We start from the raw sequence: 17,822 nt of genomic DNA on the forward strand, positions 1-17,822 counted from the left end.
GCAAGCTGATGGCCCCTGAGCAGAACCACCCCCCTTTTTATATGCAGCGCGGAGTGGAGGGTAGATCCAAGAAAATGCCTGGGAAAGTGCAAAGAAAGATTTACCCTTTCCCACCTGGACAGCCTGGATAACTGACAAGCCAACTTGCCTACACACTGGCCAATCAAAACATGTATTAACACATGGCTTAGACCATAATAGACACAGAAACAGTTGATGGATAGCAGGAATACTCAGAGGAGATTACAGCATAGGAAACCACAGGTCCACAAGTAGTAGGCAGGTGAGAGGACTAAGAGGGAGCCATGAGATCAGCAATAGACGTGGCAAAAAAAAGTCTAGCTGGTGGATACTTTGACAATCTTTTCCAGCCAATGGCCAACCACATCCCAGATAGATGACCATTTGACACCCAGATGAATTAATTCAGAGAAGGAAAGTTCCTAACAACTACACTGTCAATGAGGACTCCAATCCGAATAACTTCCCGAGCTGGGTGATACCTTGACCATAGGCCAACATACCAACCAATGGCACAACTGCACCCCAGATAGATGACCATTTGACACCCAGATGAATGAATTCACAGAAGGAAAGTTCCTAACAACTACACTGTCAATGAGGACTCCAATCAGAATAACTTCACCAGCTGGGGGATACCTTGACATAGGCCAACATACCAACCAATGGCACAACTGCACCCCAGATAGATGACCATTTGACACCCAGATGAATGAATTCACAGAAGGAAAGTTCCTAACAACTACACTGTCAATGTGGACTCCAATCAGAATAACTTCACCAGCTGGGGGATACCTTGACCATAGGCCAACATACCAGCCAATGGCCAACTGCACCCCAGATGGATGACCATTTGACACCCAGATGAGTGAATCTAGAAATCCAGAGAAGGTAAGTTCCTAACATCTACTCTGCCAGTGAGGACTCCAATCAGAATAACTTCTCCAGCATACTTATATAGATTTGGGATCTTTTCACCTAACATGCTTAATATCCAGGTATATATTTCTAGTAATTACTTTGAGAATACTCGTTCAGTAAAATAAGATAAGACGTACGACATCCGTTCCCCCACAGTCTTAATTTTGCTTGACATAAGCCGATGAAGTTCTTGAATTAGTTGTGACACTTGTCAGAGGCTTTTAGCTGGCTCACAGGAGATGCTGTTTCCTGCACTTTACTACACCACAAAATCTCATGTAAAGTGACCACCAAATGTTCTGGCTGAGAGGGAGGGAATCTCCCAAAATGAGCTGTTAATTGTTACCTGCATGGGTTGTGGTTCAGGGGAATGTTCAGAGCATTGTCTCTGTGGTCTTACAGTTCCATCACTGAAGTTTATGCATTTCTGTGTTAAATGGTGGGGGGGGGGGGAACAGTGGCTTTTTTAATCTGGAGGAATAACAAAAGTAGCAACTGCCTGCTTTGTACTGCTTGATAGAAAGCAAGAAGTATTAAAGTCAATCTGAACACTAACTGGACGGCATATATCTCCCTAAAGCACTGTGTGTTATACATACTTGTCATTTTCTGAATAGAATTCTATTTTCACCTTTTATTCATCCTTTGTTGCATTTCAGTGCTGCAGGTCTCCTGCAGTCCCTTTCAACCACTTCATGTTTACATGCACTTTCTCTGGTGTTGCCAACACATAATTTCACTGGACCAGCTTTCTGATAGTGACAACAGAGGACCATGCCTGTTGGGGCCGAATCAAGCCTGTCTGTATTGGGAGTGCAGTAAAAAAATGTCAGAGGGGCAGAGGATGCGAGGTCAGTAGGGCAGTGCATGAGTCAGCAGGTCAGTGTACAGGGAGTGAGCAGGGCAGAGGATAGGGTCGGCAGTTTTGTAGGGCAGCGTACAGGGAGTGTGCAGGGCAGAGGATAGGGTCGGCAGTTTGTAGGGCAGCGTACAGGGAGTGTGCAGGGCAGAGGATAGGGTCAGCAGTTTGTAGGGCAGCGTACAGGGAGTGTGCAGGGCAGAGGATAGGGTCGGCAGTTTGTAGGGCAGTGTACAAAGACTATTAGTTTGTAGGTCAGTGTATAGTGGATTATCAAGGCAATGTACAGGGAATAGCAAGGCAGAGGACAGGGGTCAGCAGGATGGAGGATAGGGGTCAATAGTGCAGAAGACAGGGGTCAGCAGGGTAGGGTACAAGGGTCAGCAGGGCAGAAGACAGTGGTCAGCAGAGTTGAGGACAAGGTCACTGCTGGCAGGGCACTCAAGAGATCTCCTCCTCCCCACACAGCACATAACTGAGAACGGTATCCCTCCACACATGTGTAACTGGCTACTGCTGCCAATCCAATCAGGGAATTTCACAGGTCAGAACTGCAGCATAGCAGCCAGCAACACATTGTGCAGATTGAGTCTGTGTCTGCATGTCTGTAGGGCGGGCAGTGCCAGGACAAAGTCACCTAGTGCCCAAGGCGAAGGTGACAGACCCCCCCCCCCCAATATGTAAGCATCATGTCTCAGCACAAATCCCCCCCCCCCCACACACACAAAAAAACAGCATTAATGAACATGCACAAATTCCCTCTGCAAGGCAAAATTCTCCACAAACAAAATGCAAAAATTCCCCATCCTCACAGTCTAAATCCCCCTCCTAGCACATATCTTTTGTCACCCCCCCCCCCCCAATCCCACCTTCCAGCCCAAATACCCGCATTTCCCCACAAATCTCCCCCACCCAAAAATATCACTTCTCCTAGCACACATCCTCTTTTCTTCAAATCCCCCCTCCTAGTACAAATACTCCCCCCAAATCCCCCCTCCTAGTACAAATACTCCCCCCAAATCCCCCATCCTAGTACAAATCTTCTCCCACAAGTTCACCCTCCCAGCACAAATCCTCTCTCCCAAATCCCCATTCCTAGCGTAAAACCTCCCCCCAAATTCCCCCTCCCAGCACAAATCCCCCCAATTCTCCCCTTCTAGTACAAATCTTCCCCCCAAATTCCCCCTCCCAGCAAAAATCCCCCCTCCTAGTGTAAATCCTCCATCCCAAATCCCCGCTCCCAGTACAAATCCTGTCCCTCAAATCACCACTCCTAGTACGAATTCTGTCCCCCAGTTCCCCCCTCCCAGCACAAATCCCCGCCCTCAATCTCCCCTTCTAGTACAAATCTTCCCTCCAAATTTCCCCTCCTAGCGCAAATTCCCCCAATTCCCTCCACTTAGCATTAAGCACAGCAGGCATGGGTACAGTGTTCACAGAGGGGGTTGCTGGTCTTGGGGGCACAACTGAAAACTTGGGGAGGGTCACAGCCCACCCCAGCACTCCCCTACATCCGGCCATGCTGCCTGCACAATGTGTGTCAGCCCCGGTCGCTTGCAGTCTCCACTAAAGTTTGCTGTCATTGCTGGGCCAATGAGCTGTGGGCAGGAGATTCCTTGCCCCACAGATGCTTGTGTACAAAGTGGCGGGGATGCTTGTGGCAACATTGACCTAATATGGTCACATGGTACCCCCCCTGAAGCCATGGCACGTATATACAAACGGCAACTTCTTGAAAGTCAACCTTCAGCCCACCTTCTTTTGTCTCTTGTACTTTGCTATTGGTTAACCACCATGGAAATCAAGCCCAACTTGCATATTAGAGCATTCTGACTTTTAAGGCTTCTGAGGAGCTCTGAAATCTCATGTGTCCTGAGGAAGCTAGAAAGAGAAACGCGTTGACTCGTGAGGACTCACAACCCCACTATATGTTACTGATTGCTATACATATAGAAATAATGGTATAAACAATGGGAGTAGTGAGGCAGCAGTTGTAATCACTGTTATGCTATGATGACTTTGGTAGGATTTGGTAGGACTTAAATATAATTTTAGTTCAAAAAAGAAGCAAGTTGGCAGTACAGTGGCTAAATGGTTAGCTCTTCCACCTGGCAGTACTAGGGTCGTTGGTTTAAATTCCAGCCATGGCACTACCTGCCTGGAGTTTGCATGTTCTCCCTGTGCCTGTATGGGTTTCCCCTGGGTACTCCGGTTTCCTCCTACACCCCAAAGACATGCTGGTAGGTTAATTGGATTCTGTCTAAATTGGCCCTTGTATATGAATGGGAGTTAGGGACCTTAGATTGTACGCACCTTGAGGGTTAGGGACTGATGTGAATGTACAATATATATTATTATTATACAGTGTTTATATAGCGCCAAAAAGTTTGCTCAGCGCTGTACAATATAATGGGGGACAGTACATGAGACAATACAGTAACAAAACAATATACGAGAGGTTCAAGGGCCCTGCTCTTTCGAGCTTACAATCTAGGAGGGAGGGGTTAGTGGTACAGGAGGAAGTGGCTGTGGGGGATGGAGTGGTAGGAGGAGTGGAGGAGATCGGCTGTTAGGTGAGGGTGGGGTAGGCTTCCCTGCAGAGATGGGTTTTCAGGGTGCACCTAAAGGTGAGGAGGGTGACAGTCTGATGGATTGGGGCAGTGAGTTCCAGAGGATGGGGGAAGTCCTGGAGAAGTCCTGCAGCCGGGCGTGGGAAAGACAAAACAGAGGGCGCACAGGCCTAGTGCATTACCATAAAAAATGTTTAATAATAAATAAAGTAGGTGTTGTACTCACAAACGACAATATAGTCAAGGCACATCATAAAGAACAGCTGGGTCAACACCGCGCTGAGTAACAGTCCGTAATAGGGAGTGTAGACATCCAAAAGGCTGACGCGCTTCGAGGACTTGCCTCTTTCTTTAGAGCCGGGCGTGGGAGGAGGAGGCCAGGGAGCTAGAAAGTAGCTGAAAATATGTAAAGCGCTGCGTAAATTGACGGCGCTATACACTGTAAGTACCAGAAATAAATAAAATAAATAAGTTTTATAATGATTGTGAATAAACTATGGTTTTATAAACTATAATTGGATTCCCCTTTTCATTCCAGTAAAGTCCATATTTTTTTTTCTTTATTGTATATTCATTGAATGGATGTGGCAAGTTGAACGAGATCACTTGATTGGCAAAAGCAGTCAGATGCTAAAAGTGGGTGAAGGTGGGGATTGTATTCATGACTCCTAGACTGAAATGTTTCATTTTTTCTCGGTAAGACTTGAAACTAAATAAAGCAGAAACTAAAACCAGGCTCATAATTGTCATATTTCTGGGATTCAGTCTGAGGGTATCTGGGTGGATTCTCTTTACTCTCCTATAATTTGTAAACTTTATAAAAATCATTACTGAAATTCAGCAAAGATGATGTCAACATTCCGAATGGCGCACTTTGTTGGAAAAGATTTGTAAACAATTGTGTCATGCGCGGAATGTACACAGATTTGATTTTGTATTCTTTTTTTTTTTTGGTCTAAATGTGCAAGCAAAGCTCGGGTACCAGCAATTATTATGATCAGCTTGGTCTGCTTTAGCGGAAAGAAAGATGATGTTTCTAATAAGTGAATTACATTGTAAGATTATTTGGCTCACATTCCTAGTTAAGGCTTTTGTGTGCGCACATACACTGAATGCCGAGGTGCAATCAGAAGACGCGTCTTCAAGTCTTTGGTCATGCCAGAATGTTCAAACATCCTCACCGGCAGGGTAGAGAAAGCAAAATAAATGACTGTCAGAATCAGAGTATGCTACTGGCAACATTTATTTTACTGTGACAGAATTCAAAGTGAAACAAATAGAAGCTTTAATCGAAGAATAATTTGATTCAATCCACTCATTCGTCCCTAAAGTGCGGGGATCAGGCTCCTTTGAAGCATGTAGGGCCTTAACATAGCAATAAATCAGTAGAATCTAATTTGAAAACTGTTGTTTTCTGAATATTGTTCAATTTCCTAAAGGTTACAGGGGGCAAATTGACAACCGTTTTTGACCATAGTGAGCCGAAAACTTGAAGGCAAAGGATAGAAAATTTTAAATTCTTATCTGAACACACTAAATTCTAACTTTGAATGTGGTTCCCAGCCGATAAATATCTTAACCATTGTAATGTGCATATGCTTGGAAAACTTTATATTTACCAGGATCTCGCGGGAAGGAGTATGATGTCACCCTCGAATGTCGAGGGCAGATGATCAGGGTAAGGTCAGTATAAAATATCTTTATTAATTTGCAAATAATTTTTTTTAACAGTAAATCTTTTTATTTGCAATTAATTTTCAATGCACAAGGTTTAAATGCAGAAGGTAATTTATCATTATTGTATTTTTATTTTGGATAGAGTAGGAAATAGTTGTAGCGCAGACCACTAACAGGTCCTGCGGATTTGTCCCAGATTCTCTTCCCTTCTGGGTTCACAGGCAGCCAGGCACATGACACTTGTACAGCCTCTCACACAATAACCAGGGATATCGTTTTAGGTTTTATTGCTGGTTAAACTTGAATGGGGTGCAAGGAAAGCTCTGAGATACTCCAGAATTTAGTGCACAAAACATTTAGAGGACTCTTTCTATTCTGACTACTCTCTTCAGGGGCACCCCCTTCTTTGCAGAGACTAGAAACACAAACATTTCTGGGCCTTCCAGCAGAACAAATACCACTTTAGAAACACTGAGACAGTCACACAAGAGGTTGCATAGCAGAAAGTCACTAGGATTTCACTTGCAGACCTCCACTCACTGTGTCTCCAGATATGTGAATACCTCCTGTCCAATATTGGCTAGAGACTGTCAGTGCACCTCCTTGACTTGGCTCTGAACTGCCCAATCCCCCGGTTCCTCATGAGCTGGGACCATGATCAACACTCTGCAATAGGCCCCCAGATCCCATTGAGCTGGGACCTTGGTGAGCTCTGTGAAGGCTTCAGCAAACTTGCCCAAAAGGGCAGCAGCCATTCTAGGCTGTGATCTCCTCCTTCAGGGCAAGAATCGTGCCTCAGACTATTTATATCTTTCTCAGCCACCTACTGGGTGTTCCCCGCAGGGACTGGCTGAGAAGGAGAAGTAGTTGAGCTTGCAGCCTAGGAGACCCAGAGCAGCCAAAACTAATCCCACGCTACTCCATTGTTTACAGAGCAGTCAAAAGACTAAATTCATCTGAACCTCTCTAGCAACCTATTCTATGATGGTGCTACATACAGCCCCCACCAAAAATAGGCCCTGTCCTCATGGGCCTGGTTAAACAAAAACTTTTGTTGCCAAGAGTGGAGTATCCTATAGCATTAACAAGGAAGCGGAAAGGGAATCACAAAGTAACAAACCAATGTGGCATATCCGCATTGTGTAAACTGATAGAAAAGGCCGTAAATATGAACACATAAATAAACTGACACCAGGCCAAGTACAGAGCCATACATTGTCAGAACTCTGGCACAATATTTGCACCATATACAATGGATACATACCTAACTCTTAGATATCTAAGTATTAACAAGCAAATCAACACGTCAAATGAAATGACCAACATATAATGGCAGAAAGCAGTCTTCATGATTACCTGTAAATAAATGGGGTTAATTCACAAATATATAACTACTTTAGGGGTGAAGTACTATAATACCTCCAAAGAGGTAACCCTCCACTAAATTATTCACCATACTCTAGATCAGTGGTTCTCAACCTTCCTAATGCTGCGACCCTTTAATACAGTTTCTCATGTTGTGGTGACCCCCAACCATAAAATTATTTTCGTTGCTACTTCATAACTGTAATTTTGCAGTGGGAGGAATAGTGCCACATCACTGATGTCAGTGGGAGGAATAGTGTCCCATCGTTGGTATCAGTGGGAGGAATAGTGCCACATTGTTGGTGTCAGTGAGAGGAATAGTGCCCCATCATTGGTGTCAGTGTGGGAGGAATAGTGCCCCATCATTGGTGTCAGTGGGGGGGGGGGGGAATAGTGCCTCATCATTGATACTAGTGTGGGGGGGAATTGTGCCCCATCATTGGTGTCAGTGGGGGGAGGAATAGTGCCCCATCGTTGGTGTCAGTGGGAGGAGGAATAGTTCCCCATCGTTGGTGTCAGTGGGGGAGGGGAGGAAATAGTGCCCCATCATTGGTGTCAGTGGGAGGAATAGTGCCCCATCATTGGTATTAGTGACACCAATGATGGGGCACTATTCCTCCTACTGACACCAATGATGCTTACCTTGCTGACTCCTGCTCCAGCCTGGGCTTGCTCCCTCCCTCTCCCATCTACAGCCAGCATACCTGGCTGCAGCAGCACCATCTGCACGCTACAGACACTTACCTGTCAGTTGTCTTCCTTCTCCGGCAGCTCCCTTGCTCGATCTTCTTTGCTCTTCGTGCTGCTGCTCGGCTCCTCCTCCTCGCCAGTGATTGGTCTCCTGAGCTACAGTTCCGGCGGCTAATCACTGGCGAGGAGGCGGGACTGTTGCGTGATCCTGGGGATGTGGCCAGATGACAGGGGCGGCATGTCATCCCACGCACACATCGCGTCCAGGGAAATGTGGACGTATCTGCATGTGGGCGGACCCGCCTGGAGACTGATAGAGGAGCGGTGTCTCGGTTCCTAAGACCATCGGAAATATGTGTTTTCCCGATGGTCTTAGGAGACCCCTGTGAAAGGGTTGTTCGACCCCCAAAGGGGTCGCGACCCACAGGTTGAGAACCGCTGCTCTAGATCCTATTTATTAAATACTAGGACAGTTATTAAAAGTCCACATATCGCTTCACATACTAGTACTACAAAACTTTGCCACTAGGGCCTAGGCCAACATAATACCCCTACTTGGTAAGATACTCTTGACTCGCTCTTGACTCGCTATCCATCTTATGGCTCTGAAACAAAACAGAGAGAGAGAGAGACATCCTACCAAATTAAGCCCAACTACTACATCTACATACAGTTGTGTTCAAAATAATAGCAGTCAGACATCACTAACCGGATCAATCACTGTTTTTGGTAGAAATGATATTTCTACATGGCAAATAATTTACTAGCAGATGTAGTAGAGAAATAGAAAACATGCATGCTGCTGATTCTGTGTCATTGAATCACTAATTGAAAGGGGCATGTTCAAAATAATAGCAGTGTGGAGTTCTATTAGTGAGGTCATTCATTCTTTGAAAAACAGGTGGCAATTATTGCCCTTATTTAAGGAAGGAAGGCAGCAAATGTTGTACATGCTGATTACAGTACATTTCTCTCTGAAATTCTGAGAAAAATGGGTCGTTCCAGACATTGTTCAGAAGAAAAGCGTACCTTGATTAAAAAGTTGATTGGAGAGGGGAAAACATATAAAGAAGTGCAGAAAATGATAGGCTGCTCAACTAAAATGATCGCAAATGCTTTAAAATGGCAACCAAAACCTGAAAGACGTGGAAGAAAGCGAAAAACTACCATTCGAATGGATAGAAGAATAGCCAAAATGGCAAGGACTCAGCCAACAATCAGCTCCAGGAAGATGAAAGAAGGTGTAAAGTTCCCTGTGAGTACTGTTACAATTAGAAGACGCCTATGTGAAGCCAAGCTATCTGCAAGAAGCCCCCGCAAAGTCCCACTGTTGAAAAAAAGACGTGCTGAAGAGGTTACAATTTGCCAAAGAGCACATTGACTGGCCTAAAGAGAAATGGCGCAACATTTTGTGGACTGATGAAAGTAAGATTGTTCTTTTTGGGTCTAGTGGCCGGAGACAGTTTGTCAGACGACCCCCAAACACTGAATTCAAGCCACAGTACACTGTGAAGACAGTGAAGCATGGTGGTGCAAGCATCATGATATGGGGATGTTTCTCATACTATGGTGTTGGGCCTATTTATCGCATACCAGGGATCATGGATCAGTTTGAATACATCAGAAGACTTGAAGAGGTCATGCTGCCTTATGCTGAAGAGGAAATGCCCTTGAAATGGGTGTTCCAACAAGACAACGACCCCAAACACACCAGTAAACGTGCATCATCTTGGTTCCAGACCAACAAGATTGACGTTATGGAGTGGCCAGCCCAATCCCCGGATCTTAATCCAATAGAAAACTTGTGGGGTGACATCAAAAATGCAGTTTCTGAGGCAAAACCAAGAAATAGAGAAGAACTGTGGAATGTAGTCCAATCATCCTGGGATGGAATACCTGTTCACAGGTGCCAGAAGTTGGGTGACTCCATGCAACACAGATGTACAGCAGTTCTCAGAAACAGTGCTTATACAACTAAATATTCATTAAGTGATTCAAAGGAAAGCCAAATCTTCAAACATTTTTCAGTTTATATAGTGAATGTTTGAGTTTGTAAAGAAGAATACAAACACTGCTATTTTTTTGAACCGTCTAATATTCACTTTTCTTCAATTTTTTTAGAGGAACAACACACATTTGATATATTTTTCTTCATGTTTTGATTTGGAATAGAATGTGTAGTGTTCCCAATGCATTTGTGTGTATGGAAATAAAAGCTATTAGAAGGATTTTGAGCTTCATTCACTTTTTTCAACACACTGCTATTATTTTGAACACAACTGCATATACAATCTCTACACTTCAGGAAAAACCCTGCTTAGGGATGGTACTGAATTCCAAAAAAACTGTACAAAGTCTTTGAAAAACAAGAGGTGCTGGCTCTGCAACTCTCAGAGTCCTATGAACCCAATCACTTTCAAACAAGGGATAGTAGTAGAAACATGGAGCAACAAAAAACACAATTTGCTCTCATCACACTGAATAGTTGTGTAGGGTCCCCTCCCACAAAGAAATGTCAGGATCACTTCTCCTTCTTGTAAGAGCTCAATTACCCATTTGTTGGGCAGAGTTCAGTTTTATGCAACTCAGGATCCCTGGAATATGGGCAGCCAAACTGAACAAAGGCCCCCATAAGGATCAAAGGAACACCAGCAACCAGGGGCATGGTGGGGATCCGAAGGAAAAAAAAGAAAACCACACAGCTGTAGGCCATCGATATGAGGTGGGCAGGCCTGCACACAGCCTACCAATAAAAGGTAGGATCTAGGGCTTGGGTTATTTTCCCAGTCTACTTGTTCAGGTTCATCTGCCTGCATAGGCAATGTCTCTGGGCTTGGTAGTGCAACTTCAGCCTCACACGTGACTTTCTGCATCTCTTTACGTTGCTCCTGGTTATCCCCCCAGGACCATTCAGATGAGGACTCAGCCCTCCCCCTTGAGGTATCCCACTCCATAATGTCCTCCTTATTTGGCTCAAAACTGTATTTGGATGATCCTGGGTCAGTTTCTAGATCACTTTCCTCTCCTCTGACTCTCCTGACCCAGCCTCCCCAGGGATTCCTCCACTGTGCTGGTCACAGGCACTATTACTGCTGCAGGTTTTTCTTCTGTGTCCTCTGTGACAGCCACATTCTCTATCACTGAAGGCAATGCTCCTACAACTGCTGGGAAGAGGCATTCTCTGCGGCTCCACACAAAGCTCCTGGTTCATTGTCCGAGGCTGGGATGTGGCTCTGCATTACTCTGCTCATCAGTGGAAGAAGGGCTTGATACTTTACTTACAGGTCCTCTTGGCCAGTCTGGTCCAACAGCTTCTGTGCAAAAGCCTGTGGTCCATTCTACATTGTAGATGACAGGCGACAAGTTGGTGAGCACTAACCCAAACAACAGCTCTGTGCAGTGCCTGCATCTGTTCCACACTAACTCCTGTTGTCGGCATTTGGCATAACCCTCACACTGTGCAGAGGTGCTCTGCTTCCCGGATGGTGCTAAGAGCGATACATCCCCAATGCACCAGCCTCATACCTGTGTTGATAAAACACTCCAAATCTCTAGCCATCCTGTTCAGTCCATCCGCTGTCCTACCTGGGCTCCGGATAGTAATTAAAACAGAATGTACCCCACACTTTACACCGCAGCAGCTGCCAGCAATCCCTTCTCCCTGCACTTTGACATACACATGTGAATCCTGCATCTTCACCAGCTACAGAGTCCCTGACACTACTAGAAGCCACAGTTGCCTGCACCCAAGGGGGAATCCCGGACAAGCTCCCACGTGTAGCACAGACCCCTAACAGGTCCCATGAGTTTTTCCCAGGTTCTCTTTTCTTCTGGGTCCCCAGGCAGCCAGACACACAACACTTGTACAGTATCTCTCATAATAAATAGGCACTGGGTGTCTTTTTAGCTTTTATTGCTGGTTAAACTTGGATGGGGTGCAAGGAAAGCTTTGGGATACACCAGAATTTAGTGCAAAAAACATTTGGAGGATTCTTTGTATTCTGTCTACTCTCTTCAGGGACACCCCCTTCTTTGCAGAGATTAGAGACATAAGCCCTTATGGGGACTCCCAGCAGAGCAAATCTCACTTTAGCAGCACTGACACACACAAGGGGTTAAACAGCAGACGGTCACAAGGATCCCACTTCCAGGCCTCTGCTCACTGTGTCTTCAGATTTTTGGATACCTCCTGTCCAATACTGGGAACTCCCTCTCAGGGATTGGCTGAGAACCCATAAATATTCAGGAAGTATTGGGGGAAGTAGTTGACTCTGTAGTCTGTGAGACCCAAGGCAGCCGTTTTCACCCACTTTTAGTCTCTTTGACATCGGTCACCAAGACAAATAGAGTAAATCTTCCTACAGAGGGCACAGTAAACCTAACAGGGGTTCAAATTCTTCAGCACACTATCCAAAACTAAAAAAAAAAAAGTTTTGCCTTCAGATATACTTGGAGGTCTATTTACTATTATTATTATATAGGATATATATAGCGCCAAAAGTTTGTGCAGCACTTTACAATGTGAGGGCAAACAGCACACTTACAATACAATTGAATTCAGGAGGAATCAGAGGGCCCTGAAGGTTAGAGCTGACAATTTAAAAATAAAAAGTTTGCCGTGAGAATGCCGCAGCTTTTGCATAGCCATCGCGAATAATCCCAGCATGTATCTCATATATTTTTTCTTTAGATCGTCAGTTCCATCCAGTGGTCATAATGCTGTATCTTCCGAGAAGACCTCAACCAGGAAAATACCACATAATGGACACAAGAGGGAGCAGAGGATCATAGGAAATAAATTACAGCAATTATTGTTGTTTGTTTTTATATATAGCCCCCAGTGTCAATGGCTAATTGGTACATAAGGTAAGGTTAGGTGGTATGGTATTAATTGATATAGAAATGTTGTAATTCTCACCCCACCTCAAGCTTTATGATTAACTGGACCACACAACAGGAAAAGAACTCAACCAGGAAAATACCACATAATAGACACAAGAGGGAACAGAGGATCATAGGAAATAAATTACAGCGATTATGGTTGATGGCTGTGCAAATGCTGAGACATTACCACAGCATTTTTTTCTTTATAAATAACCCCCCCCCCATGTCAATGGCTAATTGCTACATAAGCTGAGGCTAGGTGGTATGGTATTAATTGGTGTAGGAATTTTGTCATTCTCACCCCACCTCAAGCTTTACGATTAACTGGACCACACAACATTTATTAAACTACAACTGCTACTACTGATAAAGACATTGTACTGGTTCAACCTATTCATTTTAACAGCAGCAAAGAGAGTTAGAGGTGCATGCACTTTTTTAAAGTGGTCATCACTTGATCTCAGGATCAGTGTTCATCACAGAAACTGCATGGAGTTTGTATGCATTCCCGTGTTTGTAGGTTTCTTCTGCTTCCGAATAATTGATTTGGCCTCAACCTAAATTAACCTTGATGTGTGTGAGGAACAAACTTTGCACTGGGGACTAATACCAATGCCTCTGTGTACTCTGTGCTACAGATGTTTTCAGTGCTATGAATACTAATAACATAAAAAGGTCTTGTAAAACAGTGTGTGCTCTCCCAGGGCTCTCTGTAAACTTTGACAGCTGAACTTTCTACAGTTTTTTTTTTTCTTTTACATGACAGCTCCTCTTGGTATGATGCCCCTGTCCCCAGAGAGGCCATATTGATAAACCATTTGTCCAGAGGAGCTAAGATCAAAGCGTCCGGAAGACAAGGGTGTTAATTTGTGGCTGCGGCGGAACATCTGAATTTTCCCTACAGATCCTCAGGAAACACAGGACTTCCCCAGTTTGTGATTTTAGGTCGCAGTAAATTGTAAGTATGTATGAAGGCAGCCATAACAAGACTAGGATCTATTTCTATCAATCAGCCTCATTTGGAACCATGTTCCTCGTTTCTCCTTCACTGTTCTTCATTTTGGTCTGATGTGGAGATCGCTATAAAAAAAATGAATAAACAATATAATTTATAATAATAATTATAAAATATGTACAGTGAAGGAAATAAGAATTTGATCCCCTGCTGATTTTGAATGTTTGCCCACTCACAAAGACATGATCTGTCTAAAAATTGAATGGTAGGTGTATTGTAACACTGAGAGGCAGAACAGGCCACTCCAGGACCTTAATGTGCTTCTTCTTGAGCCACTCCTTTGTTGCCTTGGCCGTGTGTTTTGAGTCATTGTCATGCTGGAACATCCGTCCACGACCCATTTTCAGTGCCCTGGCTGATGGAAGAAGGGAAGATTTGACGGTACATTGCCCCGTCCATCGTCCCTGTGATGTCGTGCAGTTGTACTGTCCCCTAAGCAGAAAAACACCCCCAAAGCAGAATATTTCCACCACCATGTTGACAGTTGGGATGGTGTTCTTGGGGTCATAGACAGCATTCCTCCTCCTCCAAACACGGTGAGTTGAGTTGAGTTGATGCCAAAGAGCTCGATTTTGGTCTCATCTGACCACAACACTTTCAACCAGTCCTCCTCTGCATCATTCACATGTTCAGTGGCAAACTTCAGATATGTGCTTTCTTTAACAGAGGGACCTTGCGGGCACTGCAGAATTCCAATCCTTGTCGGCATAGTGTGTTACCAATTGTTTTCTTGGTGACTGTGGTCAGAGCTGCCTGGAGATCATTGACAAGATCCTCAGGTGTAGTTCTGGGATGATTTCTCACTGTTCACATGATCATTGACACCCCATGAGGTGAGATCTTGCATGGTGCCCCTCCCTCCTAAATTGTAAGCTCCAAGGAGCAGGGCCCTCCTATCCCTCTTGTATTGAACTGTATTGTTGCTGTATTGTCTCCGGTTATATTGTAACGCCCTGAGCAAACTGTTGGCGCTATATAAATCTTGTATAATAATAATAAGAAGAAGAATAATGGTGCACCAGACCTAGGGAGACTGACAGTTGTTTTGTGTTTCTTCCATTTGCGAATGATTGCACCAACTGTTGTCACCTTCTCACCAAGCTGCTTGGTGATAGTTTGGTAGCCCAGTCCAGCCTTGTGTAGGTCTACAATCTTGTCCCTGACATCCTTGGACAGCTCTTTGGTCTTTGCCATGGTGGAGAGTTTGGAATCTGATTGTTTGATTGCTCCTTTGGACAGGTGTCTTTTATACAGGTCACGAAATGTGATTAGCAGCACTCCCTTTAAGAGACTACTTCTAACCTCAGCTTGTTACCTGTATGAAAGACACCTGGTAGCCAGAAATCCTGCTGAATGATAGGGGATACTTATTTGCCCCATGAACATGCAAATCAGTGCATCGTTTGTTAGACATGCATTTCTATTGAATTTTTTGTTGCTATTCTGTCTCTCAGTGTTACAATACACCGAACATTCGATATTTAGACTGATCATTTCTTTGTGAGTGGGCAAACATTCAAAATCAGCAGGTGATCAAATACTTATTTAATTCACTGTAAAATCCCTAAAATTTCATATACCACGTTAATGCAATTTTCAGTCTTTGTAAGGCCTCATGCACATAGGGTGTTTGCCCAAAGCCTTTCCAACTGGCAGCAGCATTTTGGAAGAAAAAACACTTTATGCATGTAAGCACATGTAAATTAGGAGCATCAAGCATTTGGGTGTTAATTCGTTTAAATGGCAGGAATAATAATTTATTCAGACCACTGAAATGAGTTAACACTCAAGAGCTTGTCCTTTAACCACTTAAAACCAGGCCAATTCTGACATTTTTCACATAAATGTTAAATTCTGCATTTTTATTGCTAAAAAATTACTTGCCCCAAAACATTAAATATTTTTGAAAGCAGTGACCCTGGAGAATAAAATGGTGGTTGTTGCAAATTATTTTAATGTCTTGCGATATTTGGCAGCCATTTTTAAATTTAATGGGCAAATTTTCAGAAAAAAATACACTTTTTACACTTTAACCACTTGCCCTCCTGAGGATTTACACCCCTTCCTGACCAGGCCATTTTTTGCGTTACTGCGCTTCGTTACTTTAACTGACAATTGTACTGTCATGCAATGCTGCACCCAAATGAAATTCACGTCCTTTTTTCCCCACGAATTGAGCTTCTTTCAGTGGTATTTTATCGCCTGTGCATTTTTTATTTTTTGTGCTATAAAAAAAAGCAACAATTTTGAGAAAAATCGATATTTTGGACTTTTTGCTAATAAACATGTCCAGTAAAAAATTAACAAAATTAAATTTCATCATAAATTTAGGCCAAAATGTATTCTGCTACATGTCTTTGCTAAAAAAAATCCCATGTAAATTAATTGGTTTACATGAACGTTTTTACAAATGGAGGTATATATACTGGGATTTTTTTTTAATTTTTAATTTTTACTAGTAATGGTGGCGATCAGCACCTTATAGAGAGACTGTGGGACTGCGGCAGGCATTCTGACACTGGGGGGAATTGACTTGGTGTCACTGACATCCCCAGTGACACCAAAACAGTGATCAGTGCTAAAAAAAAAAAGCAGAGACACTGTACTAATGGCACTGGGCAGAAAGGAGTTAACGAGGGGCGATCAAAGGGTTAACTGTGTGCAGTGTGCTGTTTTACATAGTGCTGTGTCCGTAAGCACACTGTTTGCATGGCTGTGCTGTGCACACCCATCCAAAGCAGTGTGCACAAGCTGACAGGGAGGAGAACTGTTTTGTTTTACAAACAGTTCTCCTCCCCATCGGAGATGCTCAGCAATCACGGGGCGCTGGCAAGCAATCACTGCCTGGGACCTGGTGATTGACAGCCGCGAGTGGGGGCAGGTAGGGCGCGCACGCACCCCCTACCTGGAAATGCAAAATCACGTATATATACGTGATTTTGCACACTGTGCCGCCCTGTAGCAATATATCTGCTATAGGGTGGTTGGGAAGCGGCACACAAACACAATATAATTGTAGCACCCTCTTGTAGATGGTTTGTTGAGTGTAGTTTGATGCTAGCTAGAAGCCTGGGTTTAGACAGAGGGTTACTTCAGGTTAAGATGGAGGGCTTTACAGGTCAGTCCCCTGGTACCTGCCCCTGCTATAGAAGCTTGGAGAAGCATCTCCAGTAGGCAGAGGTGAGGAGGAACTGATCTTCATATTTATGGGAGTCTGACCAATCCCTGGCCTAGCAGTGTGGCAGACTGGCATATAAATATGACAGAGCCTGGCCTTCAGGGGAGTCGGGTGGAAGATGGATGGCTGAAGTGCTGCTGTGTAGCCTGTGTGGAGGCCCCAGAGAAGGGGGGTTCTGCCTCCAGGCTGGAGGTTGGAGGAAGCTGACAGAGGGTGCTCCGCTACCCTGCAGTCCACCGGGGAAAGGACAGCCTGGAAAAGAACAAGCCCAGCGGAAGGCCTGAAAGCAGTTCTATCCACAGCTGCAGGACAATAACAGTTTGAGTATTTCTGCACCCCCTGGGCCTATAAGGGAGAAGTCTGCTGGATGCAAGTTCTTGGCAAGTCTTCAGGGGACAGTTTATAGCTTACCCAATCCCATGTCGTGGGATCAGATACCGTAGCCAGGTGGGCTGGAATTTTTGTTCACTGAGGGGACCAAGAGCTCCTACAAGTTGTCACTGAAAATCCACTCAGGGGGAACTGAATTCCTAGAAGGAGATTACTTTACTAAAGACCGTTATGGTTCCGGCTGGAACACAGTAAAATATCTGTCATTTTTGCAGTGTGCTAGAGAAGGAAACTGTCCTCATTCTTGGTATT

At 44.3% G+C, this 17,822-nt stretch overlaps 1 long non-coding RNA gene across 1 annotated transcript in view; it reads left to right on the plus strand.

The window, feature by feature from the left end:
* Positions 1 to 12,914, plus strand: part of LOC149470195 (uncharacterized) — a 65,797-nt gene extending 52,883 nt beyond the window's left edge. Inside the window, exon 2 of the long non-coding RNA XR_016310073.1 lies at positions 12,794 to 12,914. This is a non-coding gene — a long non-coding RNA (uncharacterized LOC149470195). The remainder of the gene's footprint in view (positions 1 to 12,793) is intronic.
* Positions 12,915 to 17,822: the final 4,908 nt, after the last annotated feature.

Source organism: Staurois parvus, unplaced genomic scaffold (genome assembly GCF_062004578.1).
Source record: "Staurois parvus isolate SC_StPar_1 unplaced genomic scaffold, SC_StPar_1.0 ptg000051l, whole genome shotgun sequence".
In the NCBI taxonomy this organism is placed as follows: Eukaryota; Metazoa; Chordata; class Amphibia; order Anura; family Ranidae; genus Staurois; species Staurois parvus.